Consider the following 20,716-nt stretch of genomic DNA (forward strand, 5'->3'; position numbering starts at 1 on the left):
ACTGCAAACACTGAAGTTCTTGCTTACGGAGTGTGGAACATTGTTTTCAAGTGATCGCTGTTCTGTCATGTTGACGCCGAGTGAATCTTTCTTTGGCAACATGGGCAGGCTGACAGCAGTGCGAGCGAAAGTAATGGCAAATTTCTTGACTTATTTCTGAATGTGAATGTTCTTTAGAAAAGGGATGCGGCGTTGCTTCTCGCCCGTGTAAAGGTCACGCATTCCAGACGTGGTTATGAGCGAACAGTTGCCGCAATTGTTTGAAAAGAGCAAGAGAGGAAGCAGCCCTGCCCCGTGTGAGGATCAAACTCAGGCCCTTCAGATGACGAGACTGACGCACTACCAATTACGCCAACAAGCCCAGCTGCAGTACACACACCGGAAAGTTTGCCTCACATGGATTTCAGTCACCCGTTCCCTAATCTTTAGACGCCCTCTGCTGAATGTTGCATTTGCCTTTTGATCTCACCGATACATTTTTGGTCTGTTTCTGTTGCGAGTCCGTCTTTCAGATCTCACCTAGCACAAGTCTCTGTGGCTGAAGTGGCCTCTCTGCTTCAGCATCGTGCCCTCACTCAGCCATTAAAAATGTCACTCGGACTTCTGACATGCTGACATGAAATGTCAAGAGAGAGGGGCGGAGTGACGCTTAAGCCAGAGAGAAGATGAAAAGGGGGCGTGGCTGCGAAACGCTTGATAGCTGCACGATGCTCTCCATGTAAGGCGGGACCACAGGCTAAAGGACGCCTTTCGGCACATCAAGCTCTAGGCACACACCTGGAGGATGCGGGAATTGATCCTGCTATCTCCCACATGCAAAGCAAGCGCTGTACCATACAAGCCAACCCCCCTCGCTGGGACTTATGCCTCGGCGTCACCTAGTGCCGCTTGTTCCCCTCTTACCGGGCACAGTTCACTGCCCTTCGTCTGCAAGGCAGTCGTGTAATTGCAGCTTTCTTGACTTATTGATGAAGGTCTGACTGGACGAGCGAATGGCGCCTCTCCCCATCCTCAAGCTCGCTGACAGATTGAAATGGAAAGTGCTGCTTTGGCTCGTTGGTCTAGTGGTATGATTCTCGCTTAGGGTGCGAGAGGTCCCGGGTTCAACTCCCGGACGAGCCCTCGTGTGCTCTTTTCCTCCTCTTCCACAAGACTGGGAACTGATATCCACATCACTTCGCAGCGTCTGCTTATGGCAAACGATGGAATGTGACTAATGACTGAACGAGCCTGGTGAATTCTCATCACGTGGCACAATGAGAGCGTGCAGTCAGCTGTCCAAGGCGGCAACCTCATTGCTCGTTCAAAAGAACACGTACTGAAAACTCATCACCACTGTGTCGTAGATGAGCACCGCGATCGCTTGTTGTCATGCGTCCTTTCCTTGGAAATGCAGAAGCAAAAACTGCCCTCTCTCAGCCACCGAAACGTGTGCGGCTCGCCTTGCGCTCTCTGCGCCTCACATATTTGTCGAGCTGTCTGCTCTTCTTTCTGTTGAAGTAATCAAGTTACGGGGCGTCCTGCAGCCTATGATGTTCTCACTGAGAGCTTTCAAGATTTGAAGGAAAACTACGAGCTTGATGGCTCAAGTCGAACGAATGTGATTGTTAAGCAATCGATGATCAAAAGCACGTCTTCTAACAATTCGTGAGAGTATTATCAGCACTGTTTTCACTCGGATATACTTTTCACTTGCTAAGCTGACAAATTGGACGAGAAAATGCCGGAGACGCACTCAGTGCAGACTGAGGTTGGGAAGGAGGTGTGGCCCTTCAACGCTTGACAACTGAAGGACATTCTCCGCAACGGAGGAGCACCTGTCAGAAGTCGCAGAAGCTAAACAAGAGCACCGGGCTTCCGGAGATCCAAACTCAGACCTGGAGGATGCGGGCATCGATCCCGCTACCTCTTGCATGCTAAGCGAGCGCTCTACCATTTGAGCTAATCCCCCTCGCTTCATGCGTCTCGGCATCATGTCTTACCGCCTCTGCCCCTCTTACCGGGCACCGCCCACTGCCCTTGGTCTGCAAGGCAGTCCTTTCAAGTGCGATGACGACGCTGAGACCTTCGTTGCCTATTGTACGAGCTGAACTTTTGTGCTCATCAATTCAACGCTCTTTCCATCAACTCATCTTGTCTTTTGACGCTTCGTGTTTTGCGCTCCTTTGACTATCAGCATATCGGGTGACTGCAAACACTGAAGTTCTTGCTTACGGAGTGTGGAACATTGTTTTCAAGTGATCGCTGTTCTGTCATGTTGACGCCGAGTGAATCTTTCTTTGGCAACATGGGCAGGCTGACAGCAGTGCGAGCGAAAGTAATGGCAAATTTCTTGACTTATTTCTGAATGTGAATGTTCTTTAGAAAAGGGATGCGGCGTTGCTTCTCGCCCGTGTAAAGGTCACGCATTCCAGACGTGGTTATGAGCGAACAGTTGCCGCAAGTGTTTGAAAAGAGCAAGAGAGGAAGCAGCCCTGCCCCGTGTGAGGATCAAACTCAGGCCCTTCAGATGACGAGACTGACGCACTACCAATTACGCCAACAAGCCCAGCTGCAGTACACACACCGGAAAGTTTGCCTCACATGGATTTCAGTCGCCCGTTCCCTAATCTTTAGACGCCCTCTGCTGAATGTTGCATTTGCCTTTTGATCTCACCGATACATTTTTGGTCTGTTTCTGTTGCGAGTCCGTCTTTCAGATCTCACCTAGCACAAGTCTCTGTGGCTGAAGTGGCCTCTCTGCTTCAGCATCGTGCCCTCACTCAGCCATTAAAAATGTCACTCGGACTTCTGACATGCTGACATGAAATGTCAAGAGAGAGGGGCGGAGTGACGCTTAAGCCAGAGAGAAGATGAAAAGGGGGCGTGGCTGCGAAACGCTTGACAGCTGCACGATGCTCTCCATGTAAGGCGGGACCACAGGCTAAAGGACGCCTTTCGGCACATCAAGCTCTAAGCACACACCTGGAGGATGCGGGAATTGATCCTGCTATCTCCCACATGCAAAGCAAGCGCTGTACCATACAAGCCAACCCCCCTCGCTGGGACTTATGCCTCGGCGTCACCTAGTGCCGCTTGTTCCCCTCTTACCGGGCACAGTTCACTGCCCTTCGTCTGCAAGGCAGTCGTGTAATTGCAGCTTTCTTGACTTATTGATGAAGGTCTGACTGGACGAACGAATGGCGCCTCTCCCCATCCTCAAGCTCGCTGACAGATTGAAATGGAAAGTGCTGCTGTGGCTCGTTGGTCTAGTGGTATGATTCTCGCTTAGGGTGCGAGAGGTCCCGGGTTCAACTCCCGGACGAGCCCTCGTGTGCTCTTTTCCTCCTCTTCCACAAGACTGGGAACTGATATCCACATCACTTCGCAGCGTCTGCTTATGGCAAACGATGGAATGTGACTAATGACTGAACGAGCCTGGTGAATTCTCATCACGTGGCACAATGAGAGCGTGCAGTCAGCTGTCCAAGGCGGCAACCTCATTGCTCGTTCAAAAGAACACGTACTGAAAACTCATCACCACTGTGTCGTAGATGAGCACCGCGATCGCTTGTTGTCATGCGTCCTTACTTGGGAAATGCAGAAGCAAAAACTGCCCTCTCTCAGCCACCGAAACGTGTGCGGCTCGCCTTGCGCTCTCTGCGCCTCACATATTTGTCGAGCTGTCTGCTCTTCTTTCTGTTGAAGTAATCAAGTTACGGGGCGTCCTGCAGCCTATGATGTTCTCACTGAGAGCTTTCAAGATTTGAAGGAAAACTACGAGCTTGATGGCTCAAGTCGAACGAATGTGATTGTTAAGCAATCGATGATCAAAAGCACGTCTTCTAACAATTCGTGAGAGTATTATCAGCACTGTTTTCACTCGGATATACTTTTCACTTGCTAAGCTGACAAATTGGACGAGAAAATGCCGGAGACGCACTCAGTGCAGACTGAGGTTGGGAAGGAGGTGTGGCCCTTCAACGCTTGACAACTGAAGGACATTCTCTCCGCAACGGAGGAGCACCTGTCAGAAGTCGCAGAAGCTAAACAAGAGCACCGGGCTTCCGGAGATCCAAACTCAGACCTGGAGGATGCGGGCATCGATCCCGCTACCTCTTGCATGCTAAGCGAGCGCTCTACCATTTGAGCTAATCCCCCTCGCTTCATGCGTCTCGGCATCATGTCTTACCGCCTCTGCCCCTCTTACCGGGCACCGCCCACTGCCCTTGGTCTGCAAGGCAGTCCTTTCAAGTGCGATGTCGACGCTGAGACCTTCGTTGCCTATTGTACGAGCTGAACTTTTGTGCTCATCAATTCAACGCTCTTTCCATCAACTCATCTTGTCTTTTGACGCTTCGTGTTTTGCGCTCCTTTGACTATCGGCATATCGGGTGACTGCAAACACTGAAGTTCTTGCTTACGGAGTGTGGAACATTGTTTTCAAGTGATCGCTGTTCTGTCATGTTGACGCCGAGTGAATCTTTCTTTGGCAACATGGGCAGGCTGACAGCAGTGCGAGCGAAAGTAATGGCAAATTTCTTGACTTATTTCTGAATGTGAATGTTCTTTAGAAAAGGGATGCGGCGTTGCTTCTCGCCCGTGTAAAGGTCACGCATTCCAGACGTGGTTATGAGCGAACAGTTGCCGCAAGTGTTTGAAAAGAGCAAGAGAGGAAGCAGCCCTGCCCCGTGTGAGGATCAAACTCAGGCCCTTCAGATGACGAGACTGACGCACTACCAATTACGCCAACAAGCCCAGCTGCAGTACACACACCGGAAAGTTTGCCTCACATGGATTTCAGTCGCCCGTTCCCTAATCTTTAGACGCCCTCTGCTGAATGTTGCATTTGCCTTTTGATCTCACCGATACATTTTTGGTCTGTTTCTGTTGCGAGTCCGTCTTTCAGATCTCACCTAGCACAAGTCTCTGTGGCTGAAGTGGCCTCTCTGCTTCAGCATCGTGCCCTCACTCAGCCATTAAAAATGTCACTCGGACTTCTGACATGCTGACATGAAATGTCAAGAGAGAGGGGCGGAGTGACGCTTAAGCCAGAGAGAAGATGAAAAGGGGGCGTGGCTGCGAAACGCTTGACAGCTGCACGATGCTCTCCATGTAAGGCGGGACCACAGGCTAAAGGACGCCTTTCGGCACATCAAGCTCTAAGCACACACCTGGAGGATGCGGGAATTGATCCTGCTATCTCCCACATGCAAAGCAAGCGCTGTACCATACAAGCCAACCCCCCTCGCTGGGACTTATGCCTCGGCGTCACCTAGTGCCGCTTGTTCCCCTCTTACCGGGCACAGTTCACTGCCCTTCGTCTGCAAGGCAGTCGTGTAATTGCAGCTTTCTTGACTTATTGATGAAGGTCTGACTGGACGAGCGAATGGCGCCTCTCCCCATCCTCAAGCTCGCTGACAGATTGAAATGGAAAGTGCTGCTGTGGCTCGTTGGTCTAGTGGTATGATTCTCGCTTAGGGTGCGAGAGGTCCCGGGTTCAACTCCCGGACGAGCCCTCGTGTGCTCTTTTCCTCCTCTTCCACAAGACTGGGAAGTGATATCCACATCACTTCGCAGCGTCTGCTTATGGCAAACGATGGAATGTGACTAATGACTGAACGAGCCTGGTGAATTCTCATCACGTGGCACAATGAGAGCGTGCAGTCAGCTGTCCAAGGCGGCAACCTCATTGCTCGTTCAAAAGAACACGTACTGAAAACTCATCACCACTGTGTCGTAGATGAGCACCGCGATCGCTTGTTGTCATGCGTCCTTACTTGGGAAATGCAGAAGCAAAAACTGCCCTCTCTCAGCCACCGAAACGTGTGCGGCTCGCCTTGCGCTCTCTGCGCCTCACATATTTGTCGAGCTGTCTGCTCTTCTTTCTGTTGAAGTAATCAAGTTACGGGGCGTCCTGCAGCCTATGATGTTCTCACTGAGAGCTTTCAAGATTTGAAGGAAAACTACGAGCTTGATGGCTCAAGTCGAACGAATGTGATTGTTAAGCAATCGATGATCAAAAGCACGTCTTCTAACAATTCGTGAGAGTATTATCAGCACTGTTTTCACTCGGATATACTTTTCACTTGCTAAGCTGACAAATTGGACGAGAAAATGCCGGAGACGCACTCAGTGCAGACTGAGGTTGGGAAGGAGGTGTGGCCCTTCAACGCTTGACAACTGAAGGACATTCTCTCCGCAACGGAGGAGCACCTGTCAGAAGTCGCAGAAGCTAAACAAGAGCACCGGGCTTCCGGAGATCCAAACTCAGACCTGGAGGATGCGGGCATCGATCCCGCTACCTCTTGCATGCTAAGCGAGCGCTCTACCATTTGAGCTAATCCCCCTCGCTTCATGCGTCTCGGCATCATGTCTTACCGCCTCTGCCCCTCTTACCGGGCACCGCCCACTGCCCTTGGTCTGCAAGGCAGTCCTTTCAAGTGCGATGACGACGCTGAGACCTTCGTTGCCTATTGTACGAGCTGAACTTTTGTGCTCATCAATTCAACGCTCTTTCCATCAACTCATCTTGTCTTTTGACGCTTCGTGTTTTGCGCTCCTTTGACTATCGGCATATCGGGTGACTGCAAACACTGAAGTTCTTGCTTACGGAGTGTGGAACATTGTTTTCAAGTGATCGCTGTTCTGTCATGTTGACGCCGAGTGAATCTTTCTTTGGCAACATGGGCAGGCTGACAGCAGTGCGAGCGAAAGTAATGGCAAATTTCTTGACTTATTTCTGAATGTGAATGTTCTTTAGAAAAGGGATGCGGCGTTGCTTCTCGCCCGTGTAAAGGTCACGCATTCCAGACGTGGTTATGAGCGAACAGTTGCCGCAAGTGTTTGAAAAGAGCAAGAGAGGAAGCAGCCCTGCCCCGTGTGAGGATCAAACTCAGGCCCTTCAGATGACGAGACTGACGCACTACCAATTACGCCAACAAGCCCAGCTGCAGTACACACACCGGAAAGTTTGCCTCACATGGATTTCAGTCGCCCGTTCCCTAATCTTTAGACGCCCTCTGCTGAATGTTGCATTTGCCTTTTGATCTCACCGATACATTTTTGGTCTGTTTCTGTTGCGAGTCCGTCTTTCAGATCTCACCTAGCACAAGTCTCTGTGGCTGAAGTGGCCTCTCTGCTTCAGCATCGTGCCCTCACTCAGCCATTAAAAATGTCACTCGGACTTCTGACATGCTGACATGAAATGTCAAGAGAGAGGGGCGGAGTGACGCTTAAGCCAGAGAGAAGATGAAAAGGGGGCGTGGCTGCGAAACGCTTGACAGCTGCACGATGCTCTCCATGTAAGGCGGGACCACAGGCTAAAGGACGCCTTTCGGCACATCAAGCTCTAAGCACACACCTGGAGGATGCGGGAATTGATCCTGCTATCTCCCACATGCAAAGCAAGCGCTGTACCATACAAGCCAACCCCCCTCGCTGGGACTTATGCCTCGGCGTCACCTAGTGCCGCTTGTTCCCCTCTTACCGGGCACAGTTCACTGCCCTTCGTCTGCAAGGCAGTCGTGTAATTGCAGCTTTCTTGACTTATTGATGAAGGTCTGACTGGACGAGCGAATGGCGCCTCTCCCCATCCTCAAGCTCGCTGACAGATTGAAATGGAAAGTGCTGCTGTGGCTCGTTGGTCTAGTGGTATGATTTTCGCTTAGGGTGCGAGAGGTCCCGGGTTCAACTCCCGGACGAGCCCTCGTGTGCTCTTTTCCTCCTCTTCCACAAGACTGGGAACTGATATCCACATCACTTCGCAGCGTCTGCTTATGGCAAACGATGGAATGTGACTAATGACTGAACGAGCCTGGTGAATTCTCATCACGTGGCACAATGAGAGCGTGCAGTCAGCTGTCCAAGGCGGCAACCTCATTGCTCGTTCAAAAGAACACGTACTGAAAACTCATCACCACTGTGTCGTAGATGAGCACCGCGATCGCTTGTTGTCATGCGTCCTTACTTGGGAAATGCAGAAGCAAAAACTGCCCTCTCTCAGCCACCGAAACGTGTGCGGCTCGCCTTGCGCTCTCTGGGCCTCACATATTTGTCGAGCTGTCTGCTCTTCTTTCTGTTGAAGTAATCAAGTTACGGGGCGTCCTGCAGCCTATGATGTTCTCACTGAGAGCTTTCAAGATTTGAAGGAAAACTACGAGCTTGATGGCTCAAGTCGAACGAATGTGATTGTTAAGCAATCGATGATCAAAAGCACGTCTTCTAACAATTCGTGAGAGTATTATCAGCACTGTTTTCACTCGGATATACTTTTCACTTGCTAAGCTGACAAATTGGACGAGAAAATGCCGGAGACGCACTCAGTGCAGACTGAGGTTGGGAAGGAGGTGTGGCCCTTCAACGCTTGACAACTGAAGGACATTCTCCGCAACGGAGGAGCACCTGTCAGAAGTCGCAGAAGCTAAACAAGAGCACCGGGCTTCCGGAGATCCAAACTCAGACCTGGAGGATGCGGGCATCGATCCCGCTACCTCTTGCATGCTAAGCGAGCGCTCTACCATTTGAGCTAATCCCCCTCGCTTCATGCATCTCGGCATCATGTCTTACCGCCTCTGCCCCTCTTACCGGGCACCGCCCACTGCCCTTGGTCTGCAAGGCAGTCCTTTCAAGTGCGATGACGACGCTGAGACCTTCGTTGCCTATTGTACGAGCTGAACTTTTGTGCTCATCAATTCAACGCTCTTTCCATCCACTCATCTTGTCTTTTGACGCTTCGTGTTTTGCGCTCCTTTGACTATCGGCATATCGGGTGACTGCAAACACTGAAGTTCTTGCTTACGGAGTGTGGAACATTGTTTTCAAGTGATCGCTGTTCTGTCATGTTGACGCCGAGTGAATCTTTCTTTGGCAACATGGGCAGGCTGACAGCAGTGCGAGCGAAAGTAATGGCAAATTTCTTGACTTATTTCTGAATGTGAATGTTCTTTAGAAAAGGGATGCGGCGTTGCTTCTCGCCCGTGTAAAGGTCACGCATTCCAGACGTGGTTATGAGCGAACAGTTGCCGCAAGTGTTTGAAAAGAGCAAGAGAGGAAGCAGCCCTGCCCCGTGTGAGGATCAAACTCAGGCCCTTCAGATGACGAGACTGACGCACTACCAATTACGCCAACAAGCCCAGCTGCAGTACACACACCGGAAAGTTTGCCTCACATGGATTTCAGTCGCCCGTTCCCTAATCTTTAGACGCCCTCTGCTGAATGTTGCATTTGCCTTTTGATCTCACCGATACATTTTTGGTCTGTTTCTGTTGCGAGTCCGTCTTTCAGATCTCACCTAGCACAAGTCTCTGTGGCTGAAGTGGCCTCTCTGCTTCAGCATCGTGCCCTCACTCAGCCATTAAAAATGTCACTCGGACTTCTGACATGCTGACATGAAATGTCAAGAGAGAGGGGCGGAGTGACGCTTAAGCCAGAGAGAAGATGAAAAGGGGGCGTGGCTGCGAAACGCTTGACAGCTGCACGATGCTCTCCATGTAAGGCGGGACCACAGGCTAAAGGACGCCTTTCGGCACATCAAGCTCTAAGCACACACCTGGAGGATGCGGGAATTGATCCTGCTATCTCCCACATGCAAAGCAAGCGCTGTACCATACAAGCCAACCCCCCTCGCTGGGACTTATGCCTCGGCGTCACCTAGTGCCGCTTGTTCCCCTCTTACCGGGCACAGTTCACTGCCCTTCGTCTGCAAGGCAGTCGTGTAATTGCAGCTTTCTTGACTTATTGATGAAGGTCTGACTGGACGAGCGAATGGCGCCTCTCCCCATCCTCAAGCTCGCTGACAGATTGAAATGGAAAGTGCTGCTGTGGCTCGTTGGTCTAGTGGTATGATTCTCGCTTAGGGTGCGAGAGGTCCCGGGTTCAACTCCCGGACGAGCCCTCGTGTGCTCTTTTCCTCCTCTTCCACAAGACTGGGAACTGATATCCACATCACTTCGCAGCGTCTGCTTATGGCAAACGATGGAATGTGACTAATGACTGAACGAGCCTGGTGAATTGTCATCACGTGGCACAATGAGAGCGTGCAGTCAGCTGTCCAAGGCGGCAACCTCATTGCTCGTTCAAAAGAACACGTACTGAAAACTCATCACCACTGTGTCGTAGATGAGCACCGCGATCGCTTGTTGTCATGCGTCCTTACTTGGGAAATGCAGAAGCAAAAACTGCCCTCTCTCAGCCACCGAAACGTGTGCAGCTCGCCTTGCGCTCTCTGGGCCTCACATATTTGTCGAGCTGTCTGCTCTTCTTTCTGTTGAAGTAATCAAGTTACGGGGCGTCCTGCAGCCTATGATGTTCTCACTGAGAGCTTTCAAGATTTGAAGGAAAACTACGAGCTTGATAAAAGAATCAATTTAAATGTTTCTTGAAAAACGGATCCTTCTAAATATCGGAAGTCCAACGTCTCATGGAAACTGTCTGTGTAACGGTCTAACGTGATAACGTGATAACCACTACACTCTGGAAACGGTGGGAAATTGTGCCCAGTGGCCCAGTGCTGAGCTACGCAAATGCTATTCAGGGGCTATTCAGGGGCCAATGCTATTCGATGTGAATTGAATGCTATTCAACTCGCCAATGCTATTCAGGGGTGGAAAAGGGTGGAGCCGTGTGTGTCTTTTGTTCAAAGACACCCCCATCTCAGAGCCGGAAGTACAGGCCTTCCTCCCGCAGGTCCACAAAGATGTTATTTTTTAAGAAGATTCTGCGAAAGTCGGCCATCCGCCTCTCAGCCCTGCAGTAGGCCAGGCTGAGAGAGAAGCAGTCCTTCACCCTGGCAATGCACAGCCTGACAAGGTCTGGCTTCAGGCCATTGTACATCATGAGGTTCCTCCTCTCCCAGACAGCTGTCCTCGTTAGGCTGAGGAGGAGGTTCACTAAAATGGCGTTAACCCCCCTCTCAGACCCGCGGTACCCAAAGAGGAACAGCTCTTTCCAGGGCACCCCGTCAAGAACAGCTCCTCGAACAGAGCGAAACAGGCCATCCAGCAGATCCGTCAAGTATGCCCTGGCTCGAGCTGGGGGAAGATCTTACCCCAGAACACCTCTGAGACCGGCACTCTGAAGCGTTTCGCCACCATCAGCCTGTAGAACATGCTGGTGGTGAACCCCAGGAGGTCCACCCCACGGTCCCCCCACTTCACCCTCAGCTCCGGCCAGGCTGGGCCTGCTGCCCCGTCTTGTAGATGGAGCTTCTCCAGCCAACTGTCCGGGAGACCGAGTTTGAGCTGCTCGTAATCCTGACGGATCTTACTGACAGGCAGCTCGTCGTCGACCTCTCGCACAGCGTCGACAATAGCCTGGGTGGGCAGAAATCCGTCCTTTACTTCATAAAGAAGATCCTTGACCTTGGATATGCCAGCCTCGTAGAGCTGCCTGTTCCATCGAGACACCAGCAGGGGGTCGAGGAACAGAGGCTGTTCCAGAATCTGGGCCCGGGTCTCCGGCGTGTAGGAGACATGCTGGGACATGAACTACCCCCTCGCCAGCAGGACCTCCCTGTAAAAGGAGGGCAGATGTTTTATCAACCCCGGAGTCAGCCTCACCAGGAGAGTCTCCTGCCCCAAGCCCCCGCAAGTCTCGAGGTAGCTTCCCATACCAATCTTCCAAATGCTGACATTATCCAGGTCAAGGAACTTCTTCACTACTTTCAGCCTAAAGCTTTTCAGCTTCAGGCCTACATCACACAGCTTCAGCCCACCCCTGGAGATTTTCCCAATGAGGGTGTCATGAGTGACCCGCGGAGGCTTCCCCTCCCACACGAATCCCACCACCAGTTGCCTAATCTCATTCTCTACCCGTTCAGGAAGAGGCATCACAGACAGTGGGTACCACAAGAGGGACAGGCACAGTGTGTTAACGAGCAGGACCCTTCCCTTTAGGGTCAGGGACCTGTGTCTCCACCGATTTAATTTGCCCTCATCTTAATGAGCTTCTCCTTCCACAGGAGAAGCCCAGTGGCCTGCTCATCAGCGTTAATGTAGATGCCAAGGACCTTCAGGTGACCCGTCTCAACCCTGAAAGGGTAACCGAAGAGCGGGGCAAGGTCTGCCCTCCCCACCGGCATGACCTCAGACTTCTCCAAGTTTACCTTGGCGCCCGAGGCAGCGCAGTAGGCCTGCACCACCTCTAAAATGGCCGAGATCTCCGCCACCTCTGCCAACGTCAGTCTGGTGTCGTCAGCATATTGGTAGATCAACGAGGTGGCGGTGCCCCCAGGCAAGGTCACTGGAAAGAAGCTCGTGAGGGAACCATTCACCTTGACACAGCTCACGATCCCCTTGTACACGAGCCTCACCCAGGAGATGAAGGCCTCGCCGAAGCCAAAGCTCTTCAAGACCTCAAACAGGAAGGAATGCTCCACCCTGTCGAAGGCCTTCTCCTGGTCCAGTTTCAGGACGTATCCACCCCTCGGCTGCTCCCGCATAAGGTCCACAACATCTCTGATGGAGCACACCGTGTCCGCGATGTCTCTCCACTTGACGCAGTAGGTCTGCGAAGGCGACAGGATCCTGGGCAGAACCTTCCCGAGCCTGAGGGAGAGAACACGAGTTAGTATCTTATAGTCTGTGTTCAACAGACTGATCGGGCGAAAGTTTTTCAAAAGGGAGGGATCCCCCTGCTTTTTGTAGACAAGAGAGATCACCCCCCTTCTCATAGATGGGGTCAGAGCGCCGGTCCTGGCAATCTCCTGGAACACCTCCAGAAGGAGGGGCCCCAGGGACTGCTGAAAGTGTCTGTAGAGCTTGGAGGAGAGCCCGTCCCACCCAGGGCTCTTGTTAGGAGACGAGCCCCGAAGTGCTTCAAGCACTTCCTCCAAGCTCAGCGCACTGTCACAGAGCTCACGATCGCTCTGTGACAGGCGGGTACTCACCCAAGCCAGCATGGCCCAGGTCTGCTGCTCATCCACCACTTCGGCCAGAACAAGGCGCTATAAAAAGAAAACACCTCATTCCTAACGGCCTCGGGGGCAGAGAGCCGCACACCGTCCTCTCCCACCAGCTCCTTGATGAAGGAGCTGCGCTGCCTCTCCTGCTCCAGGCCGAAAAAGAACATCGTGCTCTTATCGCCCTTGGCAAGATACTGGGCTCTGCTGCGCACCCTGGCTCCTCTCCACTTCTCCTCCTCCAGGGCTTGTAGCTCACCCCTCAGCTCCAGCAAGAGCTCGCAGCCCCCGCCGTGATCTGCCAGGAGCCCGAGCTCTGAGGTGATCCGAGCCCGAAGCTGTCTCTCCCGCCTGGCCTTCTCCCGCCCCCGGGACAGGCCATACTAGATACTGAACTCTTTGATGGCGTACTTGAGATTATCCCACCAGACCAGCTTTTCTGACCTATACAGGGGACACTGCAGCTGCTGCCGGATAAGGTCTTCTATGCCCTGACAGAATGAAGCCTCCCCAGGAGCGCCTTATTAAAGCACCAGAGGCCGGGGCACCGGTCCTCCTGTGCCCCTGCTAGAGAAAAGTGAAGCACAGCATGGTCGCTCAGGGTCATGAACACATAGCGCATCTGGCTCAGGCACGGGAAGAGACTCATGTGCCCCTGCAACAGGTTGATCCGGCTCTGTCTCAAGACACCTTCGACGACCTGCCGCCGAGAAAAGTCCCTCCGCGCACACTAAGCCTGACGCCACGCATCCACGAACCAGTGAGCTTCCGCACTGCGCTCCAGGAAGCTGCGAGCAGCACTGCTCTTAAAGGTCATCCCAACCGCGACATCGAGCGCACTCAGTGCACAGTTAAAATCTCCGACGACCAGCCCTGGCTGCTGAAAGCAGCTCGCCTCCAGCTGCTTGAAGAAGGCGAGCCGCTCAGCTTCCCCATTGGGGGCGTAGATGTTGCTCAGCAGCACGGACTGTCCAGGAAACCCAAGACAGACCTGCAGGAGCTGGCCCTACGTGTGGCGGTGCAGGAGCCTTACGCTCTCGTACACTCCCCTCCTCACCAGCACAGCCACCCCCCTCCTGCACAGGCTGGAGGTGTTGCTGTAAAACAGCTCCCCGTCCCACTGTGCTCGCACCTTCCGGACACACTCCTCGTCCCAGAAGGTCTCCTGGAGGCAGACAACATCCGTCCGCCCCAGCAGAGCTAACACTGCCCCCAGCTTTGCTCAGTCCCTCAGCCCGTTGGCGTTTAAAGAGGCGAAAGTTGCCATCACGCATATGGCCATAAGAGTGAAATTAATTCTCCGGCCCGCGCGACAGTTCCCCCGCCCTTTCTGCCACATTCTCATTGCCAACACTTGCCGCTTCCTCCCCACCTCCTGTCTCCGCCACCGCAGAGACATCAGGGATGGGTCTGCGGACAACTCTTGAACTGGGCTTCAGGTTGGGCTGAGGCCTGACGTGGTGCCACTGGATTCCAGCCTTCGAGGGCCCAGGCGGTTGTACCCCGGCTTGCCCACAGCTGGGGAACCGCTGACGGTGATGGTGGTGGTGGTGCTGGTGCCGTCGCCTCCTCCCTCTGCCTCTCTCCCTGCACAGGCTTGGGTGTCAAAAGCCCACTGGTACGCTGAGGGGCAGCCTCTGGTGGTGGTGGTGCCCGTAGGATCTCAGCTGCACCACGCTGCACCGCCGCATGTTGTGGAGCAACCTCCCTCTGCTTCTCTTGCGGCACAGAGTGGGATGCAGCAGGATTGTTAGGGCAACGGGGCGCCTCTGCTGGTGGAGATGCTGGCTGGTCCCCGGCTCCTTTCTGCTGCGCTGTACCCAGGATTGGAGGGGCCTCCTCTGCCTCTCTCCCATCACCGGCTGGGGCGTTGCTGGCTCACTGGGGTCCTGGGGCGCCGCTGCTAGCAACTCTCCATGCTCAGCTGCAGTGGCCACTCGTAGTCCATCTTCAACCCCCTCAGCGTTGCGGGCAGCTGCTCCTGCGGCGGCTGGATCTTCCGGCTCTGGCTCGCAGTTGCAGCTCATGAGCGCATGGAGGCAGTCCGGGCACTTGGCAGCGGTGCATTTCCTGGCGCGATGGCCGGGCTGTCTGCACTCATAGAAGAGGAACTCAGGGCAGTCCTTGGCGATGTGCCCCAAGTCCAGGCAGACATGACACACCCTTTGTTGCTGGTCGTGGAGGACCCTGAAGTACTGCCCCCCCTCTGCCGTGGCGAAGCGGGTGCTGTATGGCAACGAGGCTACATGATCGGGAAAGCGAATCCGAACAAACCTCGTGCCATCAGCAATGGTGGTCCCGGGGTAGTGGCGCATCCTGATGTCCGAAATGACTCTCACCCCCCAGCTACTCAGCTTCTCCTTGATAGTCTAATCTGAGATATATGCCGGGAGGTGGAGGAAGGACACCACTACCTCCTTCCGCTCCAGCCAGCGGCAGTAGCAGGGTGTGCCCTGCACATCCAGCCCCACAGCCACCGCGTCCGCATGTTCTTTTGAGTCCAGAGTCAGTTCAAACTCTTTTGGCGTCTGGGGGCGGCAGGCAAAAAGAGAGCCCTCCCCACAGACGCCGTACACAGCTGCGATAATAGCACCCGCAGACGGTTTCTCCACGCCGCTCACATCCACCACAACAGTATGCGCCCTTGCAAAAACCCGCCAGGGGGGTCGGTCCAAATTCCTCATCTTTCTCTTACCTACACTACAATAACATTCTCTGCCTCCATGTTTTTTCCTTCCATTAAAACACAAACAGGACTCAGAAAGCAACAAAAAAGCAACAAAAAAACCCCAAAAGTCTCTCCCCTCCCCAAACAGAGCTAGGCTGAAGGGGAGGGCTTCAAAAATCAACCAAAAACACCAAAAAAACACAAAAAAACAAAGTCTAACTTAAGACAAACAAATCCTCTGTTCCTCTTCTTCTTCTCCTTCTTATAGAGAGAACAGCTCCGTCACCTCTTTTACGACGCTGCTTTTTTGAGAGCTGCTGCTGTGCTTTGACATCTGAGCTCTGTGGAAAACGATCTCAATACAATTCTGAAAAACGCGACTCCCCGAACGCCAGCCGAACAAGTCTCCACAGCGGAAGCGCTGTGTCTCTTTTCACCTGGCGATAAACCTTTCCTCGATCCTTTGCGGACTTGTAAAACTGTTCATGATCAGTTTTACAAGCTCCTGCGCTTAAAAGCTTACAGCACCTGGTATTCCCAGGCGGTCTCCCATCCAAGTACTAACCAGGCCCATCTCTGTTTATCTTCCGAGATCAGGCATGCTCAAGGGGGTGTGGCCGTAAGCAAGAGCAAGGATCGCTGGCACCCTTCTTATAGAGAGGACAGCTCCATCACCTCTTTTACAACGCTGCTTTTTTCCCTTGCGTTTTTCTCTTCTTCCCACGTTCTCTCTCTTCACTGCCTTCGTCCCCGCTCTATTTCACTTCAACCTTTCACTCTTGCTTCCTTCCAATGAGGACGGAGCTGCGGGAGAAAGGGCGCTATAGAGGATCGCTGTGGAGAGCTGCTGCGGTGCTTTGACATCTGAGCTCTGTGGAAAACGATCTCAATACAATTCTGAAAAACGCGACTCCCCGAACGCCAGCCGAGCAAGTCTCCACAGCCGAAGCGCTGTGTCTCTTTTCAGCTGGCGATAAACCTTTCCTCGATCCTTTGCGGACTTGTAAAACTGTTCATGATCAGAATAAAAAAAACGCTCACGCTAATACACAAGCACCCGTGTCTCGCCAGAGCTGACAAATAAACAGACGGACAAGCCGCACTGCACTTGTGAACAGGGGAATGAGCGAGCGAGCGGGGATAGGGCACCTCCTGCGCTTAAAAGCACCTGGTATTCCCAGGCTGTCTCCCATCCAAGTACTAACCAGGCCCATCCCTGTTCAGCTTTCAAGATCAGGCATGCTCAAGGGGGTGTGGCCGTAAGCTAGAGCAAAGCTCGCTGGCACCCCACTTATAGAGAGGACAGCTCTGTCACCTCTTTTACGACGCTGCTTTTTTTCCCCTGCGTTTTTCTCTTCTTCCCACGTTCTCTCTCTTCACTGCCTTCGTCCCCGCTCAATTTCACTTCAGCCTTTCACTCTTGCTTCCTTCCAATGAGGACGGAGCTGCGGGAGAAAGGGCGCTATAGAGGATCGCTGTGGAGAGCTGCTGCTGTGCTTTGACATCTGAGCTCTGTGGGAAACGATTTCAATACAATTCTGATAAACGCGACTCCCAGAACGCCAGCCGAACAAGTCTTGAAGTGGAAATCTAATAAGTAAATTGATTCTTAAAATGTAGAGAGCTTTGCAAGAAATATATTGGTGCTTTAAGATGTAGCGGTGAGGCTTAAATAATAAGGCAGAATTAAGTGTTTCTGAGCTTCCCAAATGAGGCCCCATTTCTCTGTTCATCTCTGTGGTGCAGCCACAGAGAAACTATTCATGCAAGATGTTTTCTTTTGATAAGGACAGCTCCCACAGGGGGATGCACTTAGCTAAGCCTGGCTATCATGATCAATGGTCATCCATTGGCGCCTATCTGTTTAGGGAGTGCCAGTTGGACATCTGGACTGCATTACTAAGTGTCAGGACTAAGTGACTCATATCTCACCTTGATCAACCAATCAGGGACTGGTAGGGCCGAGTAACCCACGTGGGACTCTGATGCCCATGGAACTTTCAGCCAATCAATGAGCTGAAGTTCCTCCAGGTAAAACAGGCAACACAGAGAGCCTGGGAGATTGAGATTGAGATTCAGATTCAGACAAGATTCAACAATTCTAAAGGGAATTCAAAGGAGAATCCCAAGGGCAGGACATTCTCACAGCGCGCCTCCTGACCATCCTGAGACTCAGCCCGGACAACCACGGAACGGCCAGTGTGTCCGAGTGCCAGAACTTTCCTTTGTTCTAAGAGTCTAGAGTGGAGGTTGCCAGAGAGTAACCAGCAGCAGGCCTCGTGAACAGGTCGGAACTGTGGACAGCTGAATCACTATTCAGAACTAGCTCTTCATCAGGAACGAACCAGTCCTCTTCCTGACTTGCTGGGACCCACAGTCATCTTTTCTCCTGTGCACAAACTTTGCTAGTTAAGCCAACAGTGAGCATCAGCAGCGCACCGTCGCAAGCCGCACAGCACAGCCTGGCACGGAGCCAGAGAGCGCGGATTGGACAGCAACAGCCTGCAACTGTTTCTTTGTGCCCGCAGGAGATCTGAATCCCCAAAGATTGGATGAGTATTCAACTTCAATGCATTACAGCTCGAGAATTCAATTGTTATCCAAACCAGTTGATATCAATTTAATTCCTAAGAGTTATGTACTTGTTTGAGTATCTAATGTAGAAGTTGTAACCAAGTTCACTTTACGAAACGGTCTTAATGAATGATATACTGAATGTATGTCCTCTTGATATGTGTAACACTTTGTAACTGATTGAATATATACCTTTTGTATTCTGATAACCCTCTCGATAAGATCTGTTAGGTTTACATGCATATTCTATGTATTAATAAATGTATCCTCGTGTGTTAGTACCTGTGTGTGTGCGTTGTTTGAGTTATGTCGCATGGTTGGATTCTAAAGCCATCAAAAGAATCAACTTTGTGATTTACTGCTACAATTAATAATTGTCTCAGTAAATGCCCAAACCCTACAGAACTGGTGCCTTCAGAGACCCACTATGATTACATATTTGGCGTCCCTGGACCGGTTTTCCCTACATTATTTGGCGTCCCTGGGTCAGCTTAATCTACAAAGATAATATATTTCAAGGATGTAAATGCTGTGCTACAGTACGTGCAGAATTTTAGAAAACAGTGTATCAACAAAGTACACTGTTTAGGTTACTTTAGAAGACAATGTACCAAAACAATATATGCTTTCTGGGTCGTTAGAATTAGCTGAAAGTAACTGATTAGCTTTGAATAACAAATCTAGTGCTTCTTCTCTCGCTTTTTGATGTAATCAGTTTTCTCTTAGGGAAAGGGGAACTTTTAGAAAGGACAAAGCGCTGAGCTTTTTTACAGCGCAACATCTTTTAAAAACCCTGTACTGCTTGTAACAAATTGAGTCTCTGGTTGCACTTTGCGAAGTGGCAGCAGGGCTTGCAATATTGAAATAAAGACCTCACTCAGGTGAGAACTCTCTCTTGTGGCTTCCTTGATAGTTCCATGACAATTTGGGGGCTCGTCCGGGATCAGAAACCTGAACGCGAACGGCTGCTGAAACTCCATCTGGACCCTGACAATTTTAGCAAAATTGGACGAACCTCAGAGGATAAATTGTTTATCCTTCCAGAGACGCGTCTGGAGAATTGGCAGCTGTCTGACGCCAGTAAGTGATCCTTAAAAATTAATAGTTTGAGAAGCGAGCCACAGGGGTGTTCTCACGTGGGTTTGATTAGTCTGGGACTCATATAAAGAACTTATCTTAACACAGACGTGTGGTTTTTGCTCTGCGGAGTAGTTGATGTGATAAGGTTCTAAGTAAGGCACCGATTGGTAAAAATGGGAAATTAAAATTCAAAGATGAAAATGGGACCGAGCAGTCCAGCAAAAGTACATGTACGACAAATTCAGAGAAACAATTATAGCCTGGGTTAGAGTAAAAAAAATGTTTTATGTTCATGAACTGTAAAGCTAGGGTAATAGGTGTAAGGGAACTTGCACATAATTTATATATGATAATTAGGGGCCCATAACTATGAAGGATCTTTGTAAGTGAATCAGAATGGACAGAGGAAAGTTGAATTAGGAAAAATAAGTTTTCTGAAGAAGGGGAAACTAAGAAGAGAAGGAGAAGAACGGAAAGAAAGTGAATTGGAAAGCTTATGTAATGGAAAGAGAAATCACAGAAATAATGGGAAGCTTCAAAAAAGACTAGTCTTGAAACTAAAGAACAGCAAGCTGCAGCTAAAGTCATGACCATGCCTTCTAAAAAGAAAAAGTCTCCACCAAAACTAGAAAGCGGTCCGGAGCCAAAGCCTTTTCACTTGTTCGTGAAATGCCAATGTGCACTTTAACAGGTCCAGAAGGAACTCCAGCATATGTACATTGACATTGGTCTCCTAGTGAATTATTTGCATTAGTTAAGTCTTTTCCTAAATTGCCTGATGACCGTAAAGAATTTCGAAGAAAGGCAAGCCTTGTTCTTGATTGTCTTAAGCCTAATTACAGTGACATAACCTTGTTGCTAGATTATATTGTTCCTAAAGGTTTACAACGTCCTCTAAAAAGGAGGAGGCAGATTGGCGGATATGTAACCCAAATGATGAAGAAGTATCCATCTAAATTAAACCACACGGACATGGAGAGGAAAAGTTAGGCGACCGCTTCTAAAAAGAGGTAAGGACTCCTCTTTTCTAAAAAGTCCCTTGTCCTCTCCATGTTGCTGTGGTGCTGAAGCAAGTATTACAGAAAAATGAGTTAATGGTGTATGTGTTTTTAGATGCCTGTTTTGTGAAGGTGGGGTAGAAAAAAGGGATTGCTGAAGGAATAGCGTCTCGCCCTGCCCGTGCGAAACAATCCAGGTGTTGCATCCTGGTACACGACTGCAGTATGGCTGAAGGTAGTAACTAGAACTGTACTCGCAGAAGAGCCGAAAATGGTAACTCGATTCAACTGTGTGTTTAAAGCCAGGATTTGGAACCTGGTCCGTGATCCTGAATTGTGATAGTTCGTCAGTTTGTCTCGACTGGGGGGTTCCGCGGGGCGCGTGGGAGAAGTGAAAATGGTTTGGTGTGAAGAAAAAAAAAAGTTTGATTAATCCAAAGTGAAACAAAGAAATATGTCGGACGGAATTTAGGCTGAACAGGAATGTAGAAAAGTGCATGAACATTTGGATAAAAATAA

General features: G+C 51.0%; 5 non-coding genes and 1 pseudogene across 5 annotated transcripts; 5 read left to right on the forward strand and 1 right to left on the reverse strand.

Annotated features, from left to right (window-relative positions):
- The first annotated feature begins 1,050 nt into the window (after positions 1 to 1,050).
- Positions 1,051 to 1,122, forward strand: trnap-agg (transfer RNA proline (anticodon AGG)). Its single transcript has one exon. It is a non-coding gene; the product is annotated as a tRNA-Pro (tRNA).
- A 2,115-nt stretch (positions 1,123 to 3,237) lies between these two features.
- Positions 3,238 to 3,309, forward strand: trnap-agg (transfer RNA proline (anticodon AGG)). Its single transcript has one exon. It is a non-coding gene; the product is annotated as a tRNA-Pro (tRNA).
- Positions 3,310 to 5,426: 2,117 nt separating this feature from the next.
- On the forward strand, positions 5,427 to 5,498 carry trnap-agg (transfer RNA proline (anticodon AGG)). The gene has a single exon. It is a non-coding gene; the product is annotated as a tRNA-Pro (tRNA).
- A 2,117-nt stretch (positions 5,499 to 7,615) lies between these two features.
- On the forward strand, positions 7,616 to 7,687 carry trnap-agg (transfer RNA proline (anticodon AGG)). The gene has a single exon. It is a non-coding gene; the product is annotated as a tRNA-Pro (tRNA).
- A 2,115-nt stretch (positions 7,688 to 9,802) lies between these two features.
- trnap-agg (transfer RNA proline (anticodon AGG)) lies at positions 9,803 to 9,874 on the forward strand. Its single transcript has one exon. It is a non-coding gene; the product is annotated as a tRNA-Pro (tRNA).
- A 6,187-nt stretch (positions 9,875 to 16,061) lies between these two features.
- On the reverse strand, positions 16,062 to 16,170 carry LOC148664455 (5S ribosomal RNA; annotated as a pseudogene).
- Between the last annotated feature and the right edge of the window lie 4,546 nt (positions 16,171 to 20,716).

The sequence above is a fragment of the Lepisosteus platostomus genome, chromosome 5, assembly GCF_059453375.1.
Source record: "Lepisosteus platostomus isolate fLepPlt1 chromosome 5, fLepPlt1.hap1, whole genome shotgun sequence".
NCBI lineage: Eukaryota > Metazoa > Chordata > Actinopteri > Semionotiformes > Lepisosteidae > Lepisosteus > Lepisosteus platostomus.